Raw genomic sequence first — 27,622 nt, 5'->3', positions numbered from 1 at the left:
GCGCTGAAGAATTGATGCTTTTGAACAGTGGTGTCGGAGAAGACTCTTGAGAGTCCCTTGGACTGCAAGGAGATCCAACCAGTCCATTCTAAAGGAGATCAGTCCTATGTGTTCATTGGAAGGACTGATGCTGAAGCTGAAACTCCAATACTTTGGCCACCTGATGTGAAGAGCCAACTCATTGGAAAAGACCCTGATGCTGGGAAAGATTGAAGGCAGAAGGAGAAGGGGATGATAGAGGATAAGATGGTAGGACAGCATCACCGATTCAATGTATATGAGTTTGAGCAAGCTCTGAGAGATGGTGAAGGCCAGGGAAGCCTGGCATGCTGCAGTCCATGGGGTCACAAAGAGCTGGACATGACTGAGGAACTGAACAACAACAAAGTTTCAAAATGAATATCAACGAATATCAGTTGACTTATTTAATAATAAATAAGGATAACCTGCAATGCCAAGAGGACAGCCAGTGCGGTGTAAGTTTGGAGGAATGGCTAAACTTCAAAGCTATGTATTCAAAGGAAATGCATCGCTACTTTGGAAAACAGACTCAGAGGCTGAATATTCCATGTTAGGTGTGAGGGGAATTTTTATTTGTTGAAAGAGCTATTTCTCTTCTACATTCACTTAAAATTTAGAACATCATGTATTTATTGTTAAGTATTCTGAGCAGTGAAATGTGTTGACAAATCAGCACACTTACTTTATTTAAATGACCTAATAATCTGTCATTTGTATTTTACAAAACAGAAAGAGAATTTAATTCAATGTCTCACCAGTTTAACCACTGATCTAGAGTCTTTCATATGCCAGTAATTTTGATAATATTTGCTCACAGAAAACAAATATGAAGCTTGTCCTTGCAGGATCTATAAACTCATTTATATGAATAATCACCAACAGATTATGGCTGTGATACAGCTTCGCAAATCCCTGGAGTGTAAAACTGAACATGGAAATTAAATAAATCACAATAGCCCCAATCAAACTAAGCAAATCTCTCTTCTCACTGGATTTTACATTAAATTCCACAAGGTCATTTGACTTACCCTGAGGTTGCCAGGATTACCCATGTACTATTAAATTCCCTGCCTTTTTGTTTTCTAACAAAATTAAAGTTGCCACTTTTTTTTGAGACATCCATGTTACTTCGAGTTGAGTCCCTCAACAAAACTGCAGAATGATTGGGGTCTGACAGACCCACTGGGAGAGGAAAGACAGCCCACTGACCATTCCCGCTGCAGGAGTGGCTTTTGTGTCACACATGGCACACAGTCAGCCTCCAATGTTCTTGCCAGACTTCATGTTCTAAGTTTCTGGTTATAGAAACAGAATCACTACAACCCAAGGAATCCCTGCAAATACATTAAGAAAGAGATAAATGTGTTTTATGTACAACATGTTATGGTTCAAAGTTAGAGCTTTGATGCCTTTGGCCTCTCCCATCACTTATGGCATTCTGTTGTTAAGGAAGACCAGCCAAAGGGAATCTGTATACCAAAGAGGACTCTGTTTGAAACTTGATCATCATTTGCTTTTTACGTTGCTCCATGTGTGTGCCCAGTTGAGTCTGACTCTTCATGACCTCATGAACAATAGCCTGCCAGGCTCCTCTGTCCATGGAATTTTTCAGGCAAGAATACTATAGTGGATTGCCATTTCCTTCTCCAGGGGATCTTCCCAACCTAGGGATTGAACTTGCTTCTTTTGCATCTCCTGTGTTTCCTGCATTGGCAGGCAGATTCTTTACCACTAGTGAGAGAATTAATTCTTAGATGGGTTGATAAGGAGTCTGGGGCCCTTGAGGAGGAGAAAGGGGTCCGGACCCCTCAAGGAAGAGAAATTCTCTCCTTTGGAGATCACAAATCTGACACTGTTCACCATAAGCTATCACTAGCACCACCTTGGAAGCCCTACACTGCTCCAACAGCAGAAAATTCCTAACAACAAAGCAGAGCCTCTCCTCTCTCCACTGAAAAACCAGCACCCAGAAATCAAAACATATTGCAACCCTTCCTTATCTAAGTCTCTTAAAAATTTTGTTAAACATGAAATCAATCTTTTAGTTACTTTCACTTTCTAGCTCATGCATTTTCAGTTTGTGCTTTTAATGATTAGATCAGCTTCCCAGGTTACTCAGTGGTAAGGAATCTCCCTGCCAATGCAGGAGACATGGGTTCAATCCCTGAGTTGGAAGAACCCCTAGAGGAGGAAATGACAACCCACTCCAGTATTCTTGCCAGGAAAAGCCCATGGACAGAGGAACCTGGTGGGCTATGGTCCATGGGGTCCCAAAGAGTTGAACAGGACTTAGCAACAAAACAATAATCAGATCAAAAAAAAAAAGAAAAAAAGTAAACCTATCTTCTTTACTAAGATCATTCATAAACTCTACATTTTATCTTAAGATTCTTAATCACTTTTTCACATGTATTGATTTCTCTAGGAAGTTTATTTGCTCAGTTGTAAACAGTGGGGTCATACTGAATTATCTTCTTCTTTATACATAAACAGTGTTTATAGCAACTATTGTTACCAAATTTCATGAAGTTTTTACTTTAGCCAGGGGACTTTCAGCCACAACTAAATAAACCAATGAATTGGCCAGTGTTTGTGCTAAAAGTAAGTTTCTCTTGCAGTTTTTAGGCACAGACAACATCTAGTACTCAAGAAGTACAATAATCATTTAGGAAAAAAAAAATTTAATAAACCAAAATGTGTAATTTAATCAGAAAATCCAATTATACCTTTTTCATTCATTTATTCATCCATAAATCACTCAACAAATCCAAACAGAGTCCCTACTTTGGATAATCTTATAGGTTGTGCAGACAGATTTTTTTTTAAAAAAAGTCAAACAGTCAAAACCATGCCTTCTTGAAATTTATATTTTAGCAGAAAAAGATGGAATAAACTAACCAGATAAAACATGTAGTATGTCAGATGGTCACCAGTGCCAGAGCAAAAAATAATAAGCAGGAAAGTGGGGTAGGGAAAGCAGAATCAAGGAGAAGTGACTGGAAAGGATAAGGAAGATAATGTGGGAAAGACCAACTGGAAAGGAGTATGTGAACAAATATTGAAAAGAAATGAAGTGAAGTAACAAGCCATGTGAATATCCAGGGAACATTCCAGGCGGAGACAGCAAGTGTGTTTGGAGCCAAATGAACTGGAGCAAGAGGATTAGAAGATAGAGATAAGAAAGAACCATAAAGATGAAATTTTGACTGGGGGTCAGGAGGCTGACCATGCAGGGCACTAGGGCCTGACCAACATGAGACATGCTTGGCATTTACTCTCAGGAGGCCAATGGCATTGAAGTGTTTTGAACAAAGGAATGACATGATCTGGCTTAGGTATCACTATGATTATTATAATGAGAAAAGAGTTTGGAAAGACAATGAGAGAGCAAAGAAAGCTTCTTACTGTCCTTAACTGTCATGCAGAAATTTTCATCCATCCTTCTCTAATAAAAATTCTCAGCATCTGTTTTCTCATGTGGTAAAAACAAAAATGTACCCATCATGTCTTTGATTAAGAAACTCCTCCACAAATACCAAGGCAACTTCTTGTATGTTAAGAGTCATTCTATCAACACAACCAAAGCTCCCTCTGGGCTTAAATGCTTTGAGAGAGCTTCTTAATTGCACCTAATTAAAAAAGCATGTAAACAATCTTAATTTGAGATGTCTATGTGAGGATGGATTTTAATTATTTAATATTAAATTTTAAAACTCTCCTCTGTAAGTGGAATTTTTCTCATATGAAAAATTGATATAACTACAGTCCCTGGACTAGTCACATGGTGAGGTAGCCTCATAGCCAAGTAAATATAAGCAATTTAAATCTGATATATGCTTAGAATTCTATAATATTGGTATTAAATAAATTGCATACAAAAAATTCAGAAATATACAAGGAGAAATTTTAAAACATTTTGTGTTTCGGAAGAGTATCTTTAATCCAGAAAATAAATCATTATAGGATTCCACTAAACAGAAATTCCCATAGTAAATTATTGATATGCTGATATCAATATATTTACAGAAATATAATTATTCTTGAAAAATTGAGACTTCCAACCTGGGCTACTGGGGTTTATTACTACGTTTCCTAAAGTCTGTAAAACCTCTGAAATTATGTGCAACTTTGTCTGTGTGTATGTAATATGAATGTTTCTTAAGAGTGGTCATAGATTTTATCAGAGTTTCAAAGAGAATATTTACTCTACAAGAACTATGGTACAGTCACTATGAGGAAATGATTGTAGTCATAAGAAAAGAGTTTAAATATATATTTTAGTATTTATTCTAAAAGTCTTTTTCCAGGGTCTTCTAACTTCAGAGTTAGAAGCGTATTCAAATACTTGGTCCACCTGATGCAAAGAGCTGACTCAGTGGAAAAGACCCTAATTCTGAGAAAGAGTGAAGGTAAAAACGGAGAAGAAGGCAGCAGAGTATGAGAGAGTTAGATAGCATCGCTGACTCAATGGACATGAACCTGAGCAAACTCTGGGAGATAGTGAAGGACAGGGAAGCCTGGTGTGCTGCAGCCCATGGGGTTGCAAAGTTAGGCAATACTTAGTGACTGAACAACATCACTTCAGAGTACTGGAGATCTCACAGAGAGACTAAAGCAAGATCTAACTGTCCTCAAACTTACGTTCTTCTTTAAAAGATAAAGAAAATCTACAGAAAACAATTCAAGGAAAAGGCAAGGACATGATCTGACCAAGGATTAGAAACCCAATCACAACGAATTGAGTAAAACAGAATGTATTATAAGGAATCAGAAGACTTAACTAGACCCCAAGTATGCACCTGGTGGCTTAGGCAGTAAAGAATCCACCGGCATGGGTGGGAGACCTGGGTTCGATCCCTGGGTTGAGAAGTTCCCTTGGAGGAGGTCATGGCAACCCACTCCAGTATTCTTGCCTGGAGAATCCCCACGGACAGAGGAGCCTCGTGGGCTACAGTCCATGTGTTCGCAGAGCCAGACACAACTGAGCAACTAAGCACAGCATATACACAGCATAACTATGCCCAGGTATGATAGGAACTGAGATGTTCTGGCTTGCTCTCCCTCAATCTCTCTTCCACTCTGCAATTTATCTGATTCACATTTTTGTCTGCAGATATCTCTAACAGTCTTCCTCCAAACACTGCTTACTATTGGCTTTGCAAAAGCCAACACTCATGCTAAATTCCCCATTTGCCAAGATTTTAGGTATCCAAGTAGGATACCTAGAATTTTGTTACTAATCAGGTAACAAAACCATTTTTCTTAAGACTGTATTAATTCTTTGGAGAAAGGGAATTTGATATTCTCTTCTTGGATTCTAAATCCATCTCTGGGCAAACAAGGCATAAAATCATCTGATAGAAACCTGGTCACTGGCCCCTCCTTCAAGGAGGGCAAGTAAGCATATTCAGAAATGGTTACATAGTATGGGCTGACAGCCAAACCCTCCTATCTATCTCAGTGGTTATGACTAAGTGTGTAAACCAATCAATTATCTTTTTTTAGCTTGAACATATGAAGCACCTAGGATATCACTGGGATTCACTAAATATTAGTGCTTTCAACAAACATGCCCTCCATCAGTTTCATACACGCATGCACTCAACAAATACAGCTACTTACAAGGTCTTCCTTATGTACTCAACCACCAAAAGGATGACAATAAACATAAGCCTCCTTTCTGTCCTTGGGGTCCTTAAAATCTATTACAATATTAAATAATATTTGATGAATACCAAATAGGTGATTAATAGTGCTATATCTAGAATTGACACCTGAAACAGATCATTTTTAACACACCTCTCCTTGTTATGACAAAATTAAGTTCAGTAATGAGCTTCAAATTAGCTGTTTTGTAGCAATAAACACCTTTAACAAACACCATATTTACATAGATGTTAATTTGAATAACTTCTGATATATTTGTAATGAGCCATTAGTGTTCAAGTTTGTATTGGGCTCAGTGCTTTTTCAACTTACATGATACCATGTATTTCTCCATCTAAGCAGCACATTTGAAATAAGCTGTGAAAACACAGTAACTGTTGGAAAAAAAAAAAAAAAACGAGTTACTTCAAATTTCTCATTCTGTTATTCTGGAGTTTTTGTGGAATTTTAAATGTGATTTAGAAACAAATCTAGATTCATAATCACTTAACTTAACCTCCAAGCAGAATACCTGATTTAAGAGGTGTTCAATAAGTATTTGTTTAAAAAAAATGTCTAGGGAGAAACCAAAATACTGTCTAAAGTATATTAAACTTTCATCTGTTGTTGCTATTGTTTAGTTGCTAAGTCATGTCTGACTCTTTTGAGACCCCGTGGAATATAGCCCACCAGGTTCCTTGGTCCATGGGATTTCCCAGGGAAGAATACTGGAATGAGTTGCAATTTCATTCCCCAGGGGATCTTCCTGTACCAGGGATCAAATCCATATCTCGTGCATTGGCAGGCAGATTCTTTCCCACTGAGCCACCAGGGAAGCCCAGTATTATTGATAATAGTCTAGTAGATAGAAACTAATACAATCATAGTCTTCAAGGTGCTAAAAAAAACTGACTTGGTAAACAGTTGGAGACAGAAGGAGAGAGAAAAATTGCTTGATAACCACAGAACAATTTTAGGGCTAATGTTTAATGTAGATCTGTGATGTGGATGTGTGATGTGAAAGATAAGCCTTGGTTTACTTTTTTGGTCTTGCTAAATGGACATGGGTTTGGGTGGACTCCAGGAGTTGGTGATGGACAGGGAGGCCTGGCGTGCTGCAGTTCAGGGGTTGCAAAGAGTCGGACATGACTGAGCAACTGAACTGAACTGAAATATAGTAAAGGAAAATGGGGGGTGGGAATCACAATTTTAAAAAATGATCAGTTTCTTGTCGTTTTTCTCTCCATTTACTCTTCTTGCTTTTGACCTACAGATATTTTGAAGAATATAAACATTTCTTGCTAAAAAGTTTAAAATCATAAATCTTTCAGTGCTCCACTTAAAAATTTTTTTGAGAAAAACCAACCTGTCTTTATCTCTGTGAAACTAAGATGTAGGCAATACTTTTTCTTCACCAGAATTCTATCAAGATATTATATCATTAAATTCTTTTATTTGTTTTTCTTCTTTTGTGACAACAATGACAATGAAGAATAATTGGGCCACATTAAGTTACTGGTGATATCTTGATCTCTACCAAGTAAAGATAAATAGATATGTAGTCAATATTTTAGTGACTACAAAACTAAGAACTGTACGGAAAAGATCTTAATGACCCAAATAATCACAACAGTATGATCACTCACCTAGAGCCAGACATCTTGGAGTACAAAATCTAGTGGGCCTCAGGAAGCATCAATACAAAGCTAGTGGAGGTGAGTTGACTCATTGGAAAAGACTCTGATGCTGGGAGGGATTGGGGGCAGGAGGAAAAGGGGACGACAGAGGATGAGATGGCTGGATGGCATCACCGACTCAATGGACGTGAGCTTGAGTGAACTCCGGGAGATGGTGATGGACAGGGAGGCCTGGCATGCTGCGATTCATAGGGTCACAAAGAGTCGGACACAACTGAGCGACTGAACTGAACTGAACTGAGTGGAGGTGATGGAATTCCAGCTGAGCTATTTCAAATCCTAAAAGATGATGCTGTGAAAGTGCTGCACTCAATATGCCAGCAAATTTAGGAAACTCAGCATTGGCTACAAGACTAGAAAAGGTCAGTTTTCATTCCAATCTCAAAGAAAGGCAATGCCAAAACTACCACACAACTGCGCTCATTTCACATGCTAGCAAAGTAATGGTCAAAATTCTAAGCTAGGTTTCAACAGTATGTGAAATGAGAACTTGCAAGTGTTCAAGCTGGATTTAGATAAGGCAGAGGTACCAGATATCAAAACACATAATTGCCAGTATGTAAGATACAGAGGTAAACCACAATGTACCATAATATGGAGCTGACATATATTTAAATTCAAGATAAAAAGAAATTAATGTGATAGCTTTCCATATTAAATGTTTATGTAATAAAATTAAGAATCTCATATGGTAAAGAGTAATTTTCAGAACAGTTAATAGATTTAAATGCATCTTTTGGGGGGCCTCATTTCTTCATTGCTTTCTAGTATTTTCCAGATAGGAACCCTTATGTCCACTCCTTGGGTCTTGCTAAAAAATCCAAATGACTTCTTAAAATTTATATCTGACCTGGATATTTCATGTTATCACTATTACTTATATATTTGTTGGAACATGTTCTATATTTGAAAATTTGTTGTATATATGTTCCATAAAATAAAGAAAAGAGACGCTTAAGTTTAGCAACTTTGGTAGTATTTGAAATGTGACTTACTTAAAAAAATGCTTTCATTTAAGCCCAAATACCTACAGTGACTAGGCAGTGAAGTGGGTAAGTACGAAAAAAAAACAGAAAGCAGAGACTATTAAATTGGAAATACTGTCCGTGTGAACAGGAATAAAATCTCTGTATTGCAGTTGAGATTTGCCATGTGGTAGCTTAACCCCAGCATTACCAACACTTTGAATTTTCAAAAAAGTCAGAAATCTAAATTCATATAATTTTTAAATGTCAATAATGAACTTTTTAGCATTCAAAACTATGTGGGATGACAAAATGGGAACCTGGAAATGACCCATCATCAGATCTTTGCCCACTAACCTATATTGGGTTAGCCAAAAAGTTAATTTGGGTTTTTCCATAACATGTTACAGGAAAACTCATATGAACTTCTTGGTCAACCAAAGAATTTATTCAAATGAGACTTAAAATGCTTAAAATAAAGCATAAAATAAAGTTCATGTCATACAATGTTCTTTAACTGAATCAGAGTGCTACACATCTCAGATGCTCAGATACAGTGTGAGCTATGAATCACAAAACTAATTCAGAATATAAATCTTATTCCTGTTATAAAATTATGCAAACTAATTGAGCAATATTACCTTACACATGTGCTAGGTTTGGGGTGGACTTATTTCAATTAGGCAAACACACAGTGCTCTGACAGGCAGAACATATTCTCAGAAGAAAAATACCAGGAAAAAGCCTGTATAAGCAATTCTGTTATGATCACAAACTGTTTCAAATCAACATCATCAATCTGTTTTAAATAAGCAATAAACAACTAATTAAATCCAGAATCATAACAGATTCAACAGTTAAAATTCTTACTGCCAAACCAGCTATTTTTTATCTAGAAATAAATCTTGAGTTGACATATACATAAGTTATAGCTTATAGGCTTCTATTATATACCCGCCTCCCTTTTATAAGGGCAATGATAACATCAATTAATTATTTCACAAATACAACAATTACAGGGTGGGTGCAACACAGTCAGAAGTCCTGTCAGCTTCATAGCTCAAAAAACACTCAGAAGCTTGGCTAGTGAAGCCCGCTGTATTGTCCAGTGCTGGTAACCTGCCTGTAGAGGTCCCTGGTATTTATTCTTTTACTTTGGACTGAAAAGTCTACTCGCATAGAGAGGTTGATATGACTGTTGACGGTTTTTAAATCAAAGTGTTAATATGCAAAGGAATTAACATTTCCCAAAGCTTCTGAAAATGCCTCCCTACTTCTAAAACTCCAGAACATCGCCAAACCTAACCTTCATATTACAGCACTTAACATAAATCTTGCTTTGTTTCAGATAACTTGTGTATGTGCTCCTCTCCACTGATTTGTACCAGGTACCTGAAAAGTGTTGATTCGGTCTTTTTTATCATTTATTGTTTACCCATAGAAGACCAACCCATCATAAATCCTTATGTAGATGTGTACAAATACTCAGTATATGTGTACAAATTAATCAAAATATGAAAATCTGGAGATTCAGAGATATGGATGCAAACCATCCTTTCCATGGTAGTTTATGTTTTCTGATTGGTACCCAAAACTGACTGCAGGTGTCACCCAATAATTGCATAAGGTATGCATCATTGTACTGTTAAATTATAAAAAGAGCTCTTGAGTTTCCCATTTGCCATGGAAGATATCTCTTAAGAATATGAGGATGAGACATACACATACATTACCCCTTTAACTACAATATGGAGAGTGTTAAGAGCAATTATCACATTATATGAAAATTACTAGTTATCTCTTCCCTAGAACACAAACTTCTTAGAATACTGATCATGCCACAATATCTTCACACTTTCAATGTTAAATATTAAATATAAAATTTGACCCCTAAGATATACTCATAACTGTTAATATAATAACAATCAATGATAAGCCAGTTTGAATAATAATGATGCCATCACCTTCATAATCATTTTCAATAAAATATATGGTAAAAGGACTTCCAGGTAGCCAAGAGAATGGTGGCTGCATATCCATATCTCTTCATGCATCCCATCAAAATTATACAGATCAACAATAAGAACAAATAAAAACATACAAATTCTATGATTTCAACAAAACTAGAAGACAGGACATAGTAAATTTCAGATTACCTAAAAATGGAAAAATAATTGCCAATTCCCATCAGAACTATTTCTTGGGCTCCTGCCACAATGTTTTCAGGGAGTTAGTGACATGTGGAAAAATGGTCCAAAAGAGAGAAAAGGGGTTTGAGATAAAATATACTTCCATGGAAGAAGAAAAAATCCAAACAAAACTGAAGAGCCTATTACATCAGAGCAATGACAAAAAGAAAAAAAAAATCACATAAAGAGTGACAGTAAAAATGTCAAAGTATGTAGCTCCAGAGGCCCATCCAGCCACAAAATTATTTTAAAAATTAAGTGTAACTATAATCATTAGCTTTGAAAGAACTCTGGAAAAAGTTAAAGATTTTCAGTTCAATTCAGTTCATTTCAGTCACTCAGTGTGTCCGACTCTTTGTGACCCCATGAATCACAGCACACCAGACCTCCCTATCCATCACCACCTCCCGGAGTTCACGCAAACTCACGTCCTTCAAGTCGGTGATGCCATCCAGCCATATCATCCTCTGTCATCCCCTTCTCCTCCTGCCCCCAATCCCTCCCAGCATCAGGGTATTTTCCAATGAGTCAACTCTTCACATGAGGTGGCCAAAGTACTGGAGTTTCAGCTTCAGCATCATTCCCTCCAAAGAAATCCCAGGGCTGATCTCCTTCAGAATGGACTGGTTGGATCTCCTTGCAGTTCAAGGGACTCTCAAGAGTTTTCTCCAACACCACAGTTCAAAAGCATTAATTTTTCGGCGCTCAGCTTTCTTCACAGTCCAACTCACATCCATACATGACTACTGGAAAAACCATAGCCTTGACTAGACGGACCTTTGTTGGCAAAGTAATGTCTCTGCTTTTTAGAAACCAAGCAAACCCTTACTCAAGAAAAATACAACTTCACAACTGTAAGAAAACATTGCAGCATTTTTACCCACTCTTGCCCTACCTACTTTCACTGTTCGGTTGCGGTCTTAAAATCAGCCCATGTTCTCAGTGGAGGATCTTGTTTCTGGGTTCTGGAGAAAACAGAGCAGAACTTATTTTCAGAGAATTGTGTTTGTATGTTCTAAGCTACAGGAGGAGCTAGCCCACGGCATTTATTTTTGTTTTGCTTAAATCAAAATAAACTTAGGGAAGAAAAGCTAGTGTGCAGAAAGTGAAAGTGAAGTCGCTCAGTCGTGTCCGACTCTTTGCGACCCCATGGACTGTAGCCTACCAGGCTCCTCCCTCCATGGGATTCTCCAGGCAAGAGTACTGGAGTGGGATGCCATCCAGGGGATCTTCCCGACCCAGGGATCGAACCTGGGTCTCCCGCATTCCCGGGCAGACGCTTTAACCTCTGAGCCACCAGGGAAGCCATTCCTAAAAACATTATAAAGGAAATTAATAATTGAGGCAAAAGATAGACAAGTGGAAAGCCTGGGAGGAAAAAATGGGGAGAGAGTTCTAAGGAAAGACTTCCATTCAGAAATGAGAGCATTCAAAACCACACGTGTTTACTGAGAAATTTAGAAAAGCATGTACGTGTGCAGGGAAAGATACACACTCAGAAAAGACTTGAGAAGACTCTAAGCTTTCACCTTCAGCTACTGCTGATGCTCAGGGTGAGCAGGAAGTTAAGGCTAAGTCAGAGTCATGAATGATCACCAAGCACTGAAGGAAAGCACTTTTTTTTTTTCCTCCTGGACTTCAAGGAAATCTGTGAAAACACTAGCTGAACACAAGCTAAAATAACAGAAAAACAGACTTTAGAGCTCATATGTGCCAAAAACTACATACTTTACAAAAATAGTTTAGAAAAACCACTAAACAAGTAAATATATGTAGCCCACAGCAAAAAACATAAACAAACCTTGTGAAAAGGGGGAAGAATCTGATTTCCAGAGTTATTACATCCAAAATATGATTGCTGTATAGGCAACAAATAGATGCCAAAATATATTTTTAAAATCTGACTAAAAAGACATTAAAAGGTTAAATTAAAAAACAGAGAAACAGGGCATAAAATATATAATTATAAAGGCAATTGCTAGGGAAAATGTATAACTTTCTTAAATGCAAAAATATCATTTTTTTCAAATAGGTTAAAATCTTCATATCAAAGTACAACTCAAAACAAAATTTTAAGTGTTATCATCTAAAGTCACAATTCACAATTAAGTTGAAAAAGTTGTGACTATACATCAAATAGCATAAAAACAACTTTAAAAAATAGAAACTATTGAAGACACAAGAAAACATACACTAGTAAGATTTGAACATATTACTTTTAATACAAGAACAAAGTGCACAAAAATAAGCCTGAGTATAGAATACTTAAACAACATTAATAATGTAGACTATGTGTGTATGTATAAACTTTATACCTTAGCAGAGAAAAAATTTTTAATACAGGAAATAGTCATAAAATTACACATATTTTATTATAATCCGAAATATTGTCATGAAGAAAACACTACTGACTTCTATAAACTAGAAATATTACAAAACAAAATAAAATAAAAATTAATAACAATATTAAGAGCCTTTCTATATAGAAATTTGAAAGAACATATCAAACAACTCTTGCATGAAAGCCAATACAAACTAAAATGATAAGATTCAGCATCACTTTTGAGAACTTCTATGCATCATCATAACTTCACAACAACACTGAAAGCAGTTATCAGATGAAAATTTACAAGCAGAAACTCATGAATTAAAACAGAAAAATGAATTGGATGAACTGAATTCCCCAATTAAAACAATAAAGTAAAAAACTAATGAGTAAAAGTAATACTGATCACTGGAACTTTCAAGGGTCTATGCATATAAAATGTAATTTAAAAATAGGTTGTTTTATTTGCAACAATATGGATGAATGTCAAAAACATCAGGCTGCTTGAAAGAATCAAAAGACAGATAAAAGAGAACTCTAATCTACAGAAGTAGATAGTGCATCAGTGTTTATACAGAGATATGAATAATATGCTAATCTTTGGACTGAAAATTGTCTTATGATACACATATTTGTTTATATATGTTAAAAATGATGCAATACATATATATAAAAACTTGGTGGGAACCACAGATATAGTCAAAAGCTGGATATTTTTTTAATATATTTTACTCTTAGAAACTTTTTCTCCTAAACAAGTAGTCTAGTATGATATGAAGTCAATATATGATAAAAAAAAAAAAGTACTGAAAACTGATTATCAAACACTTTCCAAATGATTTACAATGGTGGTAGAACAGGCCCATGTTCCCCTAACTAGAATTTTCAGGCCAAATTTCAGAATTCAGAATTACTCAGACCTTAGAAAGATAATACACAGTAAAGCCCTCGTGTATGACACCTCCAGTGAGGTGTGAGGCAGTACCCCTTAATCAAACACATTAATATTCTGTGGTGAGTTTTATAGTTTCTGGTCTTACATTATAAAACTCCTAGAGGAGAACATAGGCAAAACACTCTCAGACATAAATCACAGCAGGATCCTCTATGATCCACCCCCCAGAACTCTGGAAATAAAAGCAAAAATAAACAAATGGGATCTAATTAAAATTAAAAGCTTCTGCACAACAAAGGAAAATATCAGCAAGGTGAAAAGACAGCCTTCTGAATGGGAGAAAATAATAGCAAATGAAGCAACTGACAAACAACTAATCTCAAAAATATACAAGCAACTTATGCAGCTCAATTCCAGAAAAATAAATGACCCAATCAAAAAATGGGCCAAAGAACTAAATAGACACATCTCCAAAGAAGACATACGGATGGCTAACAAACACATGAAAAGATGCTCAACATCACTCATTATTAGAGAAATGCAAATCAAAACCACAATGAGGTACCACTTCACACCAGTCAGAATGGCTGCGATCCAAAAATCTGCAAGCAATAAATGCTGGAGAGGGTGTGGAGAAAAGGGAACCCTCCTACACTGTTGGTGGGAATGCAAACTAGTACAGCCACTATGGAGAACAGTGTGGAGATTCCTTAAAAAATTGCAAATAGAACTCCCTTATGACCCAGCAATCCCACTGCTGGGCATACACACCGAGGAAACCAGAATTGAAAGAGACACATGTACCCCAATGTTCATCGCAGCACTGTTTATAATAGCCAGGACATGGAAACAACCTAGATGTCCATCAGCAGATGAATGGATAAGAAAGCTGTGGTACATATACACAATGGAGTATTACTCAGCCGTTAAAAAGAATTCATTTGAATCAGTTCTGATGAGATGGACGAAACTGGAGCCGATTATACAGAGTGAAGTAAGCCAGAAAGAAAAACACCAATACAGCATACTAACACATATATACGGAATTTAGAAAGATGGCAATGACGACCCTGTATGCAAGACAGGAAAAAGACGCAGCTGTCTATAACGGACTTTTGGACTCAGAGGGAGAGGGAGAGGGTGGGATGATATGGGAGAGTGGCATTCTATCATGTATACTATCATGTAAGAATTGAATCGCTAGTCTATGTCTGATGCAGGATACAGCATGCTTGGGGCTGGTGCATGGGGATGACCCACAGAGATGTTATGGGGAGGGAGGTGGGAGGGGGGTTCATGTTTGGGAACACATGTAAGAATTAAAGATTTTAAAATTAAAAAAAAATAAAAATTAAAAAAAAAAAAAAAAAAAAAAAAAAAAAAAAAAAAAAAAAAATATTCTGTGGTGAAATGTATAATCATTCAAATTGAGCAAAGTTTTTAAAAAAACAATTATGTTACCTCAGCTCAGTTGAAGCAGATTTTGCAGCCAAATGACTGAAAGGAAAACTTTTAGTTTTCTGAGATTTGGGATTTCAGAAGTGTAGATAAGGAAATCAGGAGCCTTATTTGCCCACAGCACTGGGCATATAGAAGATTTTTTTTTATGGACCTATTAACTAGGTGATTCCTGATAAAACAACTTCATCAAAACGTTCATGTGTGATATCACCCCCATTAAGTTCAGCAATTCAGCTAGGACACATGCACATTTCAAGACAAGAAAGGTCTGCTAAGACTAAGAAATGGGGCTGCTTCCCAACAGGTTGCCTCATTAGAAGATCTGTAATAGTATCTGAGTCTGGATTGGATTCTTGTTAGGATATTCAGTAGTTTGGTTTCAGTTCTTCCCAGATTCTCAAAATACAAAGAAAAAGAAATAAAAAGGATTTCATTAAAAAGGAGGAGGAGGAAAAAAAAGGTTCTCATTTATCCAAGTTCATTGGAAATTTGCAATTCAGCATTCATTGCTATAATAATGAAAATTTTATAAAAGCTTTATCTTGTCTTCTACACTTTTTAATGTTATTAATATAATTCAAAGACTGTATAAACTTTATCATTTCCAAAAAGCACACATCCAAATAATTTTCTAGATGTTATCAATTTGAAGAGTCTTCAGACAATGATTTTTTTAACAAAAGGTAACGCTAATTTTGCTTGTTGCTACTTTTGTTTGTGATCCTCTGAATTTACACTAATTATTTAAATGCTCATGTATTTAATTGATAGGGGAAATGAGTAGAATGCTTGGATTGAGGGAATGAAAGGTCTTATAATTATGCTGACAATTATTAGTAATTGCAACAATAATTCTGAATAAATTAATTTTACATGAACTGAAATCAATAAGGAAAACTACATACTGAGCCTGCAAACATTATTGTAATCAATTATTTCTTTCTCAGCAAATTTGTTTTTCATATCTGGCATACATATATCAAAATCTATGGATCTCTGAAGCCCAGAAATAAAGTGAAATAATCCAATGGGCAGTTCTAAAGTGAGAAGCACTTCTAAGTGGAAATCTCATCACTATCTCAAATTCCATATTCTCTTTGGCCAAAGTCACTTTTAGAGAGATAATCAATAAAGGGAGATAAATATTAAGAAGACTGTTATTTTCCAAATATTAAAAAATATTCCAGTTTCAAATGTCACACTTCTATTGATTCATCTTTATGAGATTTTTTTTACTATCACCTTCCTGTGTCCATTGGATTTGAAGAATTATCTGCAAACCTGCTATACACACAATCATCTGTCCTTACTTTCTGGGGTACAAAAATTAGCATTTAATATCAGGGTTAAGGAAAACTAGTAAATTTTAAATTTGACTATTCTTTGTCTAACTGATGTCTTAGAGGTCCAAGAGAGGGATTAACAGCTTAAAAAAAAAAAACAACACAGCAGTTGTTTTCAAAGCCTCTTGTTTTACCTACTATATCTGATAAGAGATTGAGGATGAAACCCTTCCCTTTAAATGGGTACTTCCAGAATAAGGTTTCAAATTCAGTGAGAGAATCATCACTCTCACTGACCAGGTTGAGAAGTGTTTCTTTATCATGCTCAAAGCTGAGAAACAAAGCTTATCTTTTCCCAAACCAAAATAAATCATTCGACGTCTAGTTTGACACTAATACAAAAGAAGTCAAGGGCCTCTTTGGGTTTGCTGAAGGGAAGAAGGGACATCTAGTTCTTGCAAGTGTCAGTTGCAAATGATTAATGAATCAACAGAAACTAACAGGAAGGGGAGTAAATCAACACAGGGTCAAGTGGTCCAGATGTCAAAAGGCCGGACAAATAGGTAATTTGTTGAGATGCTTATGAAGGATTTTCCCAGAGAAGGTCACAAAGTACTGTGACTGCAAATAAGAGCAATGGAAACTCTTCCACAGACCTACTGGGAAGAGCTGTCTGCAGACCCACTGGACACACACAGAAGCATCTGTCCTCACATGCCTGCTGATCTTCTTGGAGGAAGTGAGATGGCATCTTGAGAACACCTTCTCTCTACTTTAGTTTATTGGAGCAGATGAACAGATCTTCAAGTGCACAAAGTAAATATTCAGAGAAAGATGAGGGGAGCAGGAATGGGAGGAATCTCAGAAGTAGAAACAGAAAAACAGAATACGAACCCTCATAAAATAGAGTGAAGAATATAAGAAAATCTGGATCTTTGTTTATCAAAGATTCATAGTTAAAGCATCTGCCTGGCAATGCAGGAGATGCAAGAGATGTGGGTTCGATTCCCTAGATTGGGAAGATTCCCTGGGGTAGGAAATGGCAACTCACTCCAGTATTCTTGCCTAGGAAAATTCCTTGGACAGAGGAGCCTGGCGGAAAGAAGAGCTTGGCAGGATACAGTCCATGGGACTGCAAAAAGTCAGACATGACTGAGCACACACACATAGTTTGGCAGAAACGTTAATAAAAAAGCAACAGAATCATACTCTCTATTGAATATAAAGATGGATTGCGTAGGTCCCAACAGGCAAGAATCTGTTTCATACCCATAAGTGAAGTCTTTTTGAGGAAAAGAAAGATGACTATATACACACCAGTTGTTATTAACCACTATTATTGGTCCTAATGACCATGACTAATAGTAAAGGCTGCTGTTCTGCCCAGACAGAGCAAAGACTGTGTTAACGCTTACCAGCACACAGCCTGTGTGTTCATCTCAGAAGAGCGAAAAATACCTCCAGAAGCAACTAGGATTGGTCTTTAATGCAAAGGCACTTCATCTGGTCTCCACAAACACTATTTAGAAGTCAAAAATCAAATTTCACTACCTCCCACTCCCCCACCACACACAGATTATATCAATGAATCTATGTTCATTACTCAGAGTATCTGAGAGCTCACAGCAAATTCTCAAGTGGTTCTTAAAGGATTAATAACTACTTATATAATACCCTACCCATAAGGCCAGTGGAGAAGGAAACGGCAACCCACTCCAGTTTTCTTGCCTGGAGAGTCCCAGGGATGGAGGCACCTAGTGGGCTGCCATCTATGGGGTCACACAGAGTCAGACACGACTGAAGCAACTTAGTAACAGCAGCAGCAGCAGCATAAGGCCAGTAGTAGATAGAAGGGTACTAAAATGGAAATAGTAGTGACTATCCATTTAGTTAGCTAACCCAAGAAGAGGGCTTGTTTCATGGAACATGTGTATGTGTGTCTGTGTATACTTGAGAAAAGTAAAACAGAATCCAACATCCTGGTATTTATTTTTAATATGAATAATCCTATAATTCTTATCAATTTTACATCAGAATAAATAATTTTAGCAAGGGACAGGAAGACTGTCAAAGAAAACTGGGGAGAATTGTTAGGTAGCATATCTGCCAACTAATCAAAATGTATTTAAATTGAAATTTGAAGGGAAGAGAAAACTATTTTACAAGTTTATAAGCAGATACCAGACATGGCATCAGAAAAGACAAAACTGTGGTGACACAGAGGTAAGCAACTGTCCCTCAAATTTCACTGGTTTATATTAAAAATATAATAGATTAAATAATTTAGTAAGTAAGGAGTAAATATTTCACATATTCTGCTCCCTTTTCATTTCACTGGTGTATAGTGACCTAAATTACTCTAAAATCAAAGGTTTCCTTGTGAAATATTCATGTAAGATTCTTCTGTATAAGTGGATAATAACCCTTAGCACTGAAAAACTTCCTGGGTTTTAAAACTGCTTATAAAAATAGTATAGAACACATATGAGAAAGAAAGTAAAAGTATTAAAATTTTATTGTGTTTTTATCTTTTAAAAATAAAAAAAATCAAAATGGAAAAAGTAGGTACATTATTAAGTGATAACTGAAATTAAGCATAATATGGATAAGAAGATAATTAGCTTCTTTTTAGAAAAATAAAATCCAGGAGACAGAAAGAACTTATAGATGAGATTCATCATTTTTTGAATCTTCAAATTATGAAAACTTTTAAAAGAGGTATTATAACATCAAACACTGTTAAATACCTTGCTTTTCAGAAAGAAGAGAATATTAAATTCTGTACATGCCAATGGTTTACATTAGCATTGTTCCCTGGCCAGTGTTTAGAATAAGTTATTAAACAAATGGATGATGAGTACATAGAAAAGAAAGTGAAGTTACTAATGGCCATCATGGGTTCACTGGAAAAAGTCATGCCAAGTGAACAGTTTTCCTTTTAACAGCTTCTAGTGCCAACTGGGAGAGTGAGTTCTAAATCTTCAAGCAGATTCTGTAGGTGTTTTCCCTTGTGCTCCACCATATTTCTTCTCAGTGACTTTCAGTGAAGGCCTGAAAACTTAAGAAGAAAAATGTCTGACTAAATTGGAAACAGTAAGAGCAGTTATGGTAGCTGAGAGATTCAAAAGCACAAAAACTAAAACTGGGAGAACTTGAAACCAACATAAATAAGATTAAATTGTGACAAACTCAAAGTACTCCCCATAGGATGGGTCGCTGTCAGTTGCTTCTGGAAACTGAGAAGGATAGTATGCGTCTGAGCAGCACCTTGGCAGGGATACCTTCATTAATATCAGACTGCCAAGTCCTGGCTGGTTCGTATGCCTAAGTATTTGATGGGCTTATCAAGGGAGGATAAGATGCCTGGGAAAGACCTCAAGACAAATAGCTCTAACATGAGGACAAATTTTCAATCATTGACTTGCTTTTTAACTTCTCTTATCTTTTATACCAATGACCTCATTGCTTATCATGGAAAGGGTGCTATTAAAATGATTAGAACAAACCATGAAAAGGTTATTATGAATGATCATAGATAATATATTGAGAGATACAATCTAAATAAACTTGTCAAATTTGATTCCTTTGAGTTATGTTTTAAAATATTTTCATATATTCTCTTGATCCCAACATGCATTTTGAAGTCCACAGATCCCTCTAAAATTTCCAAGGAGAACATGTCTACTACCTGAGGTGTGAAGAAAGGATAAAATGAATAGATTTTCAAGGCAACAAATTCAATTGGGGTAAAATTAAACAAAAAACTAAAACAACACAGAAAATTGTGTCAGAAAGTGGGGAAGGTGGAAGGCCAAGCAAAAATATCTGGCTCAACTTGACTAAACTATGTTTTATTTCAAGTAAAATGAGAGTGTGGTCAATGCCCTGCAACACTTAGTTTCTACTCTTTAATGAGACTGTAAATTTCAATAAGAATAAAGATCACAATTTTATTGACCTGCTTCCAAACTTTCTACAGTTCTGAGCTTCCATAGTCCTCATGTCAAAATTACTTGATTTTTGTTTGTTCATTGAAGTATAACTGATTTACAATGTTGTGTTAATTTCAGGTGTAGAGCAAAGTGACTCAGTTTATATAAATAAATATGCATAATATATTGCAGCTCAGAAAATCAAAGACCAAATGCTTCTTATGTCATAATGACCACTCAAAGACTTATTTTACCTTTTTTTCCACTCTTCAGTAATTTGTGTAATAGTGATGTATCCAATAGAAAACCAGTATTTAACAATTCAAAAATATACATGAATGAGAAAAATGAAAAACAAAAGTAATAATTAAATTTAATTAGGTTGTGTGGAGTAAATTGATCATCTTGCTTCATGTACTGAATTATTTGATCCCAAGGAAATGGAGGCTCATTAAACGGTTCTCATCATACTTCTATCATGCCAACAGATACTATTCTCTCCATATCATGATTAATACCAAAATTTAAAAAAAAATAATCTGAGATAGAACTGGTAGTGAAACTCCAAACAAAATCAATTTATGGAGATTAACAAAAGAGATAAAATTTCACTTACAGATAACCATAATGAACTTGGAGTGACATACTCTTCCCCTGTTTAACATCTAGAGTATTTTATAGTTAGCAGTAGGAGAAAGTTACAATAGAAGAGACTAAGATATGGAGCTTTTTTCCCCTCAGGCTAGGTTTATAAATTTGGCATGAAGTTTCTTCTCTAGAGTTGGGTAAAGAGGTCAAACATAGCTATGTAACCCAGTCATTTCCGTCACTGTGTATATATCATTGTTTGGGTACAAACAATAACAACAAAAAATACACTGGCTACAATAAGTAAAATGTGGAAACAGTTGAAAGTGTATCAGAAGATTTCAGAAATCAAATAAAACGCTAGAAAAAAAATCACAGTTAGAAATAGGCAGGAACCAGAAAAAAACAGTGGTTTAGGGAGCAGGTAGTTCTCTGCAGTGTCTCAAAAGAATGAACCCCAAGTGTTTTCTGTCTTTATGTCCCTCAAATTCCAGGGAGAAAAGTCCCATGAATCTAGCTTAGTCCCATGGTTAGAAGGGTTAAGACAACCTGAGTCAATTATGTTAAACTGTATACCATGAGAAGACAAGTAATTCCTCTCTCCCAGACTTTGGGTTCTATGACTAAATGAATGAACATTGATTCATTCTAAAATGACAAAATCCACTACAACTACTAAAGTCTAAACCAGGTTTTAGTCAATACGAGCAATATTCATTTTACCATTCACCTTGTTTAAGAAATATCGAATTTGTTCTCAATCTTTGTTGAAGATGAAAGTACCTATTAATCATTCAAAGAAAGATTCATGTATCTTTATATGTGAATAAGTTAATGATTGCCCGAGAACCTAGCATTAGGGTGCTATCTAGGAAAAAGTAGTTACCAGCTCAAGAAATGAGACAATCTTACACTAATCTTTTATCTTGAATTTCTAACCATTAGGGACACAGGTCTCATATACAAACTTTTCTTATATAGACCACTGTGAGTTAGGTGGTAAGTGCTTAGACTTTATAATAGAAAAATGATGAGATTCACTATGAAATTTTAAAATGAAAGGCTAGTAATATGGCAGAAATCACTGAAGAAACTTTTCTAGCTTTCTTTAGGCCTTTACGGAGAAGGCAATGGCACCCCACTCTAGTACTCTTGCCTGGCAAATCCCATGGACAGAGGAGCCTGGAAAGCTGCGGCCATGGGATCGCTGAGGGTTAGACACGACTGAGTGACTTCACTTTCCCTTTTCACTTTCATGCATTGGAGAAGGAAATGGCAACCCACTCCAGTGTTCTTGCCTGGAGAATCCCAGGGACGGGGGAGCCTGGTGGGCTGCCGTCTATGGGGTTGCACAGAGTCGGACATGACTAAAGTGACTTAGCAGTTAGGCCTTTACCTGCATTTAGTAGGTAGCTGTTTTCTTCCCAGGAGGTGGTAGAACCAGCAATGCTGTATGATACAGTAGCAGGAACGGTTAATTGTCTTCCAAGATAATGTTTTCCTTTACCTCTGTAGTAATACAGCAAAGCAACAGTCAACTGGAATAGACTATGATTCTCAGTCTTCTTTGTAAAGGTCATGTATCTAAGTTTCGGCAAATGAGAAAAAGCACTTTCTCAAGTGCTTTTCTCAAACCCTCTTGAAAGACTTTAGCAAATTCTCTTTATCTTTTTTTCTGTGACACTTCTTTCCTGCTAGATGGAAGATGAATTTGAAGGTCGAAGCTGGAACATCAACATTGGACTATGAGGTAATTTTGAGAATGAAGCCTTTCATGTTGTTGTTGTTCAGTTGCTCAGTCATGTCCGACTCTTTGAGACCCCATGGACTGCAGCACGCCAGGCTTCCCTGTCCTTCACCATCTCCCAGAGCTTGCTCAAACTCATGCCCGTTGAGTCAGTGATGCCCTCCAACCATCTCATCCTCTGCCATTCCCTTCTCCTCCCTCCTTCAACCTTTCCCAGCATCAGGGTTTTTTCCAGTGATCAGATCTTCACATCAGGGGGCCAAAGTATCTGAGCTTCAGCATCAGTCCTTCCAGTGAATATTCAGGACTGATTTCCTTTAGGATTGATTGGTTATATCTCCTTGCAGTCCAAAGGACTCTCAAGGGTCTTCTCCAACACCATAGTTCAAAAGCATCATTAGAGCCCCTTTACGAGGTCATACTGAAATAGTGCCCGGGCCTGAAATCGGACTGAAGCCTTTTCCTCGCCTGCTGCCTCCCGCCGCTTCTAGACTATGCTGCTGCTGCTGCTGTGGCCCCCTACAAAGTGAGCGAGCTTCGAGCCTTCGTGGAAATGTGTATGCAGGACCAGAGCGTTCTGTACACCAAGGAAATGTGCTTCCTGAGGGAGTGGGTGGAGAGCATGGGGAGTAAAATAGCACCTGCTTCTCCTAAATCTAAATCGGAAGAAAATACCAAAGAAGAGAAAACAGATGGTAAGAAGCTGGAGGAAAACATAAAGACAGAGGAACCAAGTGAGGAAAGTGATCTAGAAATTGACAATGAAGGTATGATTGAACCAGACACTGATGCACCTCAAGAAATGGGAGAAGAAAATGTAGAGATAACTGAGGAGATGATGGATCAGGCAAATGATAAATATGTGGCTGTCATTAATGCCGTAAATGATGGTGAACTACAGAAAGCCATTGACATGTTCACAGATGCCATCAAGCTAAATCCTCGTTTAGCTATTCTGTATGCCAAGAGAGCCAGTGTCTTCATCAAGTTACAGAAGCCAAATGCTGCCATCCGAGACTGACAGCGCTATTGAAATAAATCCTGATTCAGCTCAGCCATATACAAGTGGGAAGGGAAAGCACACAGACTTCTGGGCTACTGGGAAGAAGTTGCCCATGATCTTGCCCTTGCCTTTAAGCTGGATTATGATAAAGATGCTAGTGCAATGCTGAAGGAAGTTCAACGAAGTGTCCAGAAAATTGCTGAAAAACAGAAAAAGTATGAGCAAAAACATGAAGAGCAAGAGATCAAAGAAAGAATAGAAAGGGTTAAGAGGGGTTGGGAAGAACATGAGAGAGCCTAGAGGGAGGAAGAAGCCAGAAGACAATCAGGATCTCAGTCTGGCTCTTTTCCAGGTGGCTTTCCTGGGGGAATGCCTGGTAATTTTCCTGGAGGAATGCCTGGAATGGAAATGGGAATGCCTGGAATGCTAGGAATGGCTAGGCTCAATGAAATTCTTAGTGATCCAAAGGTCCTTGCAGCCATGCAGGATTCAGAAGTTATGGTGGCCTTCCAAGATGCGGTCCAGAACCTGGCAAATATGTCAAAATAACAGCAACCCAAAGTTTATGAATTGTCAGCCAAATTTGGAGGTCAAGCACAATGCCCTTCTGACATAAAGCCCCTGATGGAGGAAAAGCAACTTAGATCACCTAATGGATGTTGCAATAATACAAACCAATGTATCTCTGACCTTCTCATGAAGAAAGCTGGGGTGCTTTGAAGATAATCCCTACCCCTTTCTCCCAAATTCAGCTGAACACATTTTACAGTGGTTTGCCATTAGGGTATTCATTCAGATAATGTTTTCCTACTAGAAATTAAAAACTTTAAGCAATTTTAAAACCTTACAAATACTTAAAATTAAAAAGATGTATTAACCCCTACATTTTTCTTTACTAATCATTTTGATTTTTTCCTTTGAATTAATTAGGCAAGGAAGATACATTAGTGTGGAAGATTTACTGTTCCAAGTTTGAGTGAAATAAATCCATGGGAAATAAATGGGGAAACAGTGGAAACAGTGTCAGACTTTATTTTGGGGGGCTCCAAAACCACTGCAGATGGTGACTGCAGCCATGAAATTAAAAGACGCTTACTCCTTGGAAGGAAAGTTATGACCAACCTAGATAGCATATTCAAAAGCAGAGACATTACTCTGCCGACTAAGGTCCGTCTAGTCAAGGCTATGGTTTTTCCAGTAGTCATGTATGGATGTGAGAGTTGGACTGTGAAGAAGGCAGAGCGCCAAAGAATTGATGCTTTTGAACTGTGGTGTTGGAGAAGACTCTTGAGAGTCCCTTGGACTGCAAGGAGATCCAACCAGTCCATTCTGAAGATCAACCCTGGGATTTCTTTGGAAGGAATGATGCTAAAGCTGAAACTCCAGTACTTTGGCCACCTCATGTGAAGAGTTGACTCATTGGAAAAGACTTTGATGCTGGGAGGGACTGAGGGCAGGAGGAGAAGGGGACGACCGAGGATGAGATGGCTGGATGGCATCACTGACTCGATGGACGCGACTCTGAGTGAACTCCGGGAGTTGGTGATGGACAGGGAGGCGTGGCCTGCTGCGATTCATGGGGTCGCAAAGAGTCGGACACAACTGAGCGACTGAACTGAACTGAAAGATTTGTTAGTGGGAGGCAAATACAACATTTAAATAGATAAAATTTGAATTGGACATATGGTTACTGAGGCATTTTGATTTGTCTTTTTAATTGCTTTGTTATTACTATTTTAAATGATTTGCTTCTATGAACTCTTGGCACCACCAATATTGCAGTAGGACCCGGGTAGGGACTGGAAGTCCTTGGCAGGACAGCAGCCATCTTAATACATTTCGTATCACATGTCCCTTTGTGCACACGCAGTTAAATCTTACACTGTGGTGAAGGGATGGCTTTTATAATGCTGCAGTAAAACTGAATTACTTAGCTCTGTCCTTGTCTGATACCTAAAATAAATGTTTTATATTTCCACATGGGGGGAAAAAAAGCATCATGAGAGAATAAACCTGAGCCTCTAAAAATTCTATGAAGCAGAAATCTTAATGTATTTCTATCTTGTTTAAGTCAGTGTTATTGTTGTTAGGATTACCTATAAGTAACAGAGATACTAAGCAAATAACAACCACCCCATCATTGTATGTGAACACATGATTCAGACTGGCCCTTTATAGTGTTCCCTATCCCCACAGTGCTTAGAATTCTCCAAGTCAGGCTTCAACAGTACATGAACTGTGAACTTCCAGATGTTAAAGTTGGATTTAGAAAAGGCAGAGGAACCAGAGATCAAATTGCTAACATCCACTGGATCATTGAAAAAGTGAGAGAGTTCCAGAAAAACATCTCCTTCTGCTTTATTGACTACACCAAAGCCTTTGACTGTGTGGATCACAACAAGCTGTGGAAAATTCTTCAAGAGATGGGAATACCAGACCACCTGATCCGCCTCCCGAGAAATCTGTATGCAGGTCAAGAAGCAATGGTTAAAACTGGGCATGGAACAACAGACTGGTTCCAAATTGGGAAAGGGGTACATCAAGGCTGCATATTGTCACCCTGCATATTTAACTTATATGTGGAGTATATCATGAGAAATGCCAGGCTGGATGAAGCACAAGCTGAAATCAAGATTGCCGGGAGAAATATCAATAACCTCAGATATGCAGATGATGCCACCCTTATGGCAGAAAGTGATGAAGAACTAAAGAGCCTCTTGATGAAAGTAAAAGAAGAGAGTGAAAAAGTTGGCTTAAAATTTAACATTCCAAAAACTAAGATATGGCATCTAGTCCAATCACTTCATGACAAATAAATGGGTAAACAATAGAAACAGAGAGAGACTTTATTTTTTTGAGCTCCAAAATCACTGTAGATGGTGACTGCAGCCATGAAATTAAAAGACACTTGCTCCTTGGAAGAAAAGCTTTGAACAACCTAGACTGCATATTAAAAAGCAGAGACATTATTTTGCCAACAAAGGACCGTCTAGTCAAGGCTATGGTTTTTCCTGTAGTCATGTATGGATGTGAGAGTTGGACTGTGAAGAAAGCTGAGCACCGAAGAATTGATGCTTTTGAACTGTGGTGTTGGAGAAGACTCTTGAGAGTCCCTTGGACTACAAGGAGATCCAACGAAACCAGTCCTGAATATTCCTTGGAAGGACTGATGCTGAAGCTCCAATATTTTGGCCACCTGATGTGAAGAACCGACTCACTAGAAAAGACCTTGATTCTGGGAAAGATTGAAGGAGGGATGAGAAGGGAATGACAGAGGTTGAGATGGTTGGTTGGTATCACTGACTCAGTGGACATGAGTTTGATTCAGCTCCAGGATTTGGTGATGGACAGGGAAACCTGGCATGCTGCAGTCCATGGGGTCACAAAGAGTGGTACAAAACTGAGCAACTGAACTGATCAACACAGTGGCGGCTGGCTTAGCAACAAGCACAAACTCTAAGTTGGATCAATCTGGGGGCTTCACAGAGACTTAATCAATATAAATGTCTTTCCTTTGGGCTGCTAGTCTGAATGATGTAAGTATAGCAATGGTTGCAACCTCTTAATGTCTCCTACCACATGGAGACCGTTTCCATAGTAAAAGAGAATGTGGAAGGAACACAAAGGAAAACAAAGATAGAAAAAAGGAGTAGAAGAGACAGAAAAATATTTGACATTATGTAACTTTATGATACCAACTGTGCCCATAGATTCACCAGTTCCTTACAGTACTCATTTGGTGGTGAGGGAGAAGTTGACAGAATTAAGGTCCTTGAGTTGAGTTTCTGTTACTTAATCCTATAAGAAATCTGACTTAACAAGTCACTTTTTAGAAAATGGCCATTCCAGAAGATTAATTGTTTCAGGTG

The 27,622-nt window shown here is 37.3% G+C and overlaps 1 pseudogene; it reads left to right on the top strand.

Annotated features, from left to right (window-relative positions):
• Nucleotides 1–24,473, top strand: part of LOC128060978 (hsc70-interacting protein-like) — a 92,899-nt pseudogene extending 68,426 nt beyond the window's left edge.
• The last annotated feature ends 3,149 nt before the right edge of the window (nt 24,474–27,622 follow it).

Source organism: Budorcas taxicolor, chromosome 2 (assembly GCF_023091745.1).
Source record: "Budorcas taxicolor isolate Tak-1 chromosome 2, Takin1.1, whole genome shotgun sequence".
Classification (NCBI taxonomy): domain Eukaryota; kingdom Metazoa; phylum Chordata; class Mammalia; order Artiodactyla; family Bovidae; genus Budorcas; species Budorcas taxicolor.
Note: the sequence above shows the minus strand (reverse complement) of the source record. Positions and strands in the feature narration are given on the sequence as shown.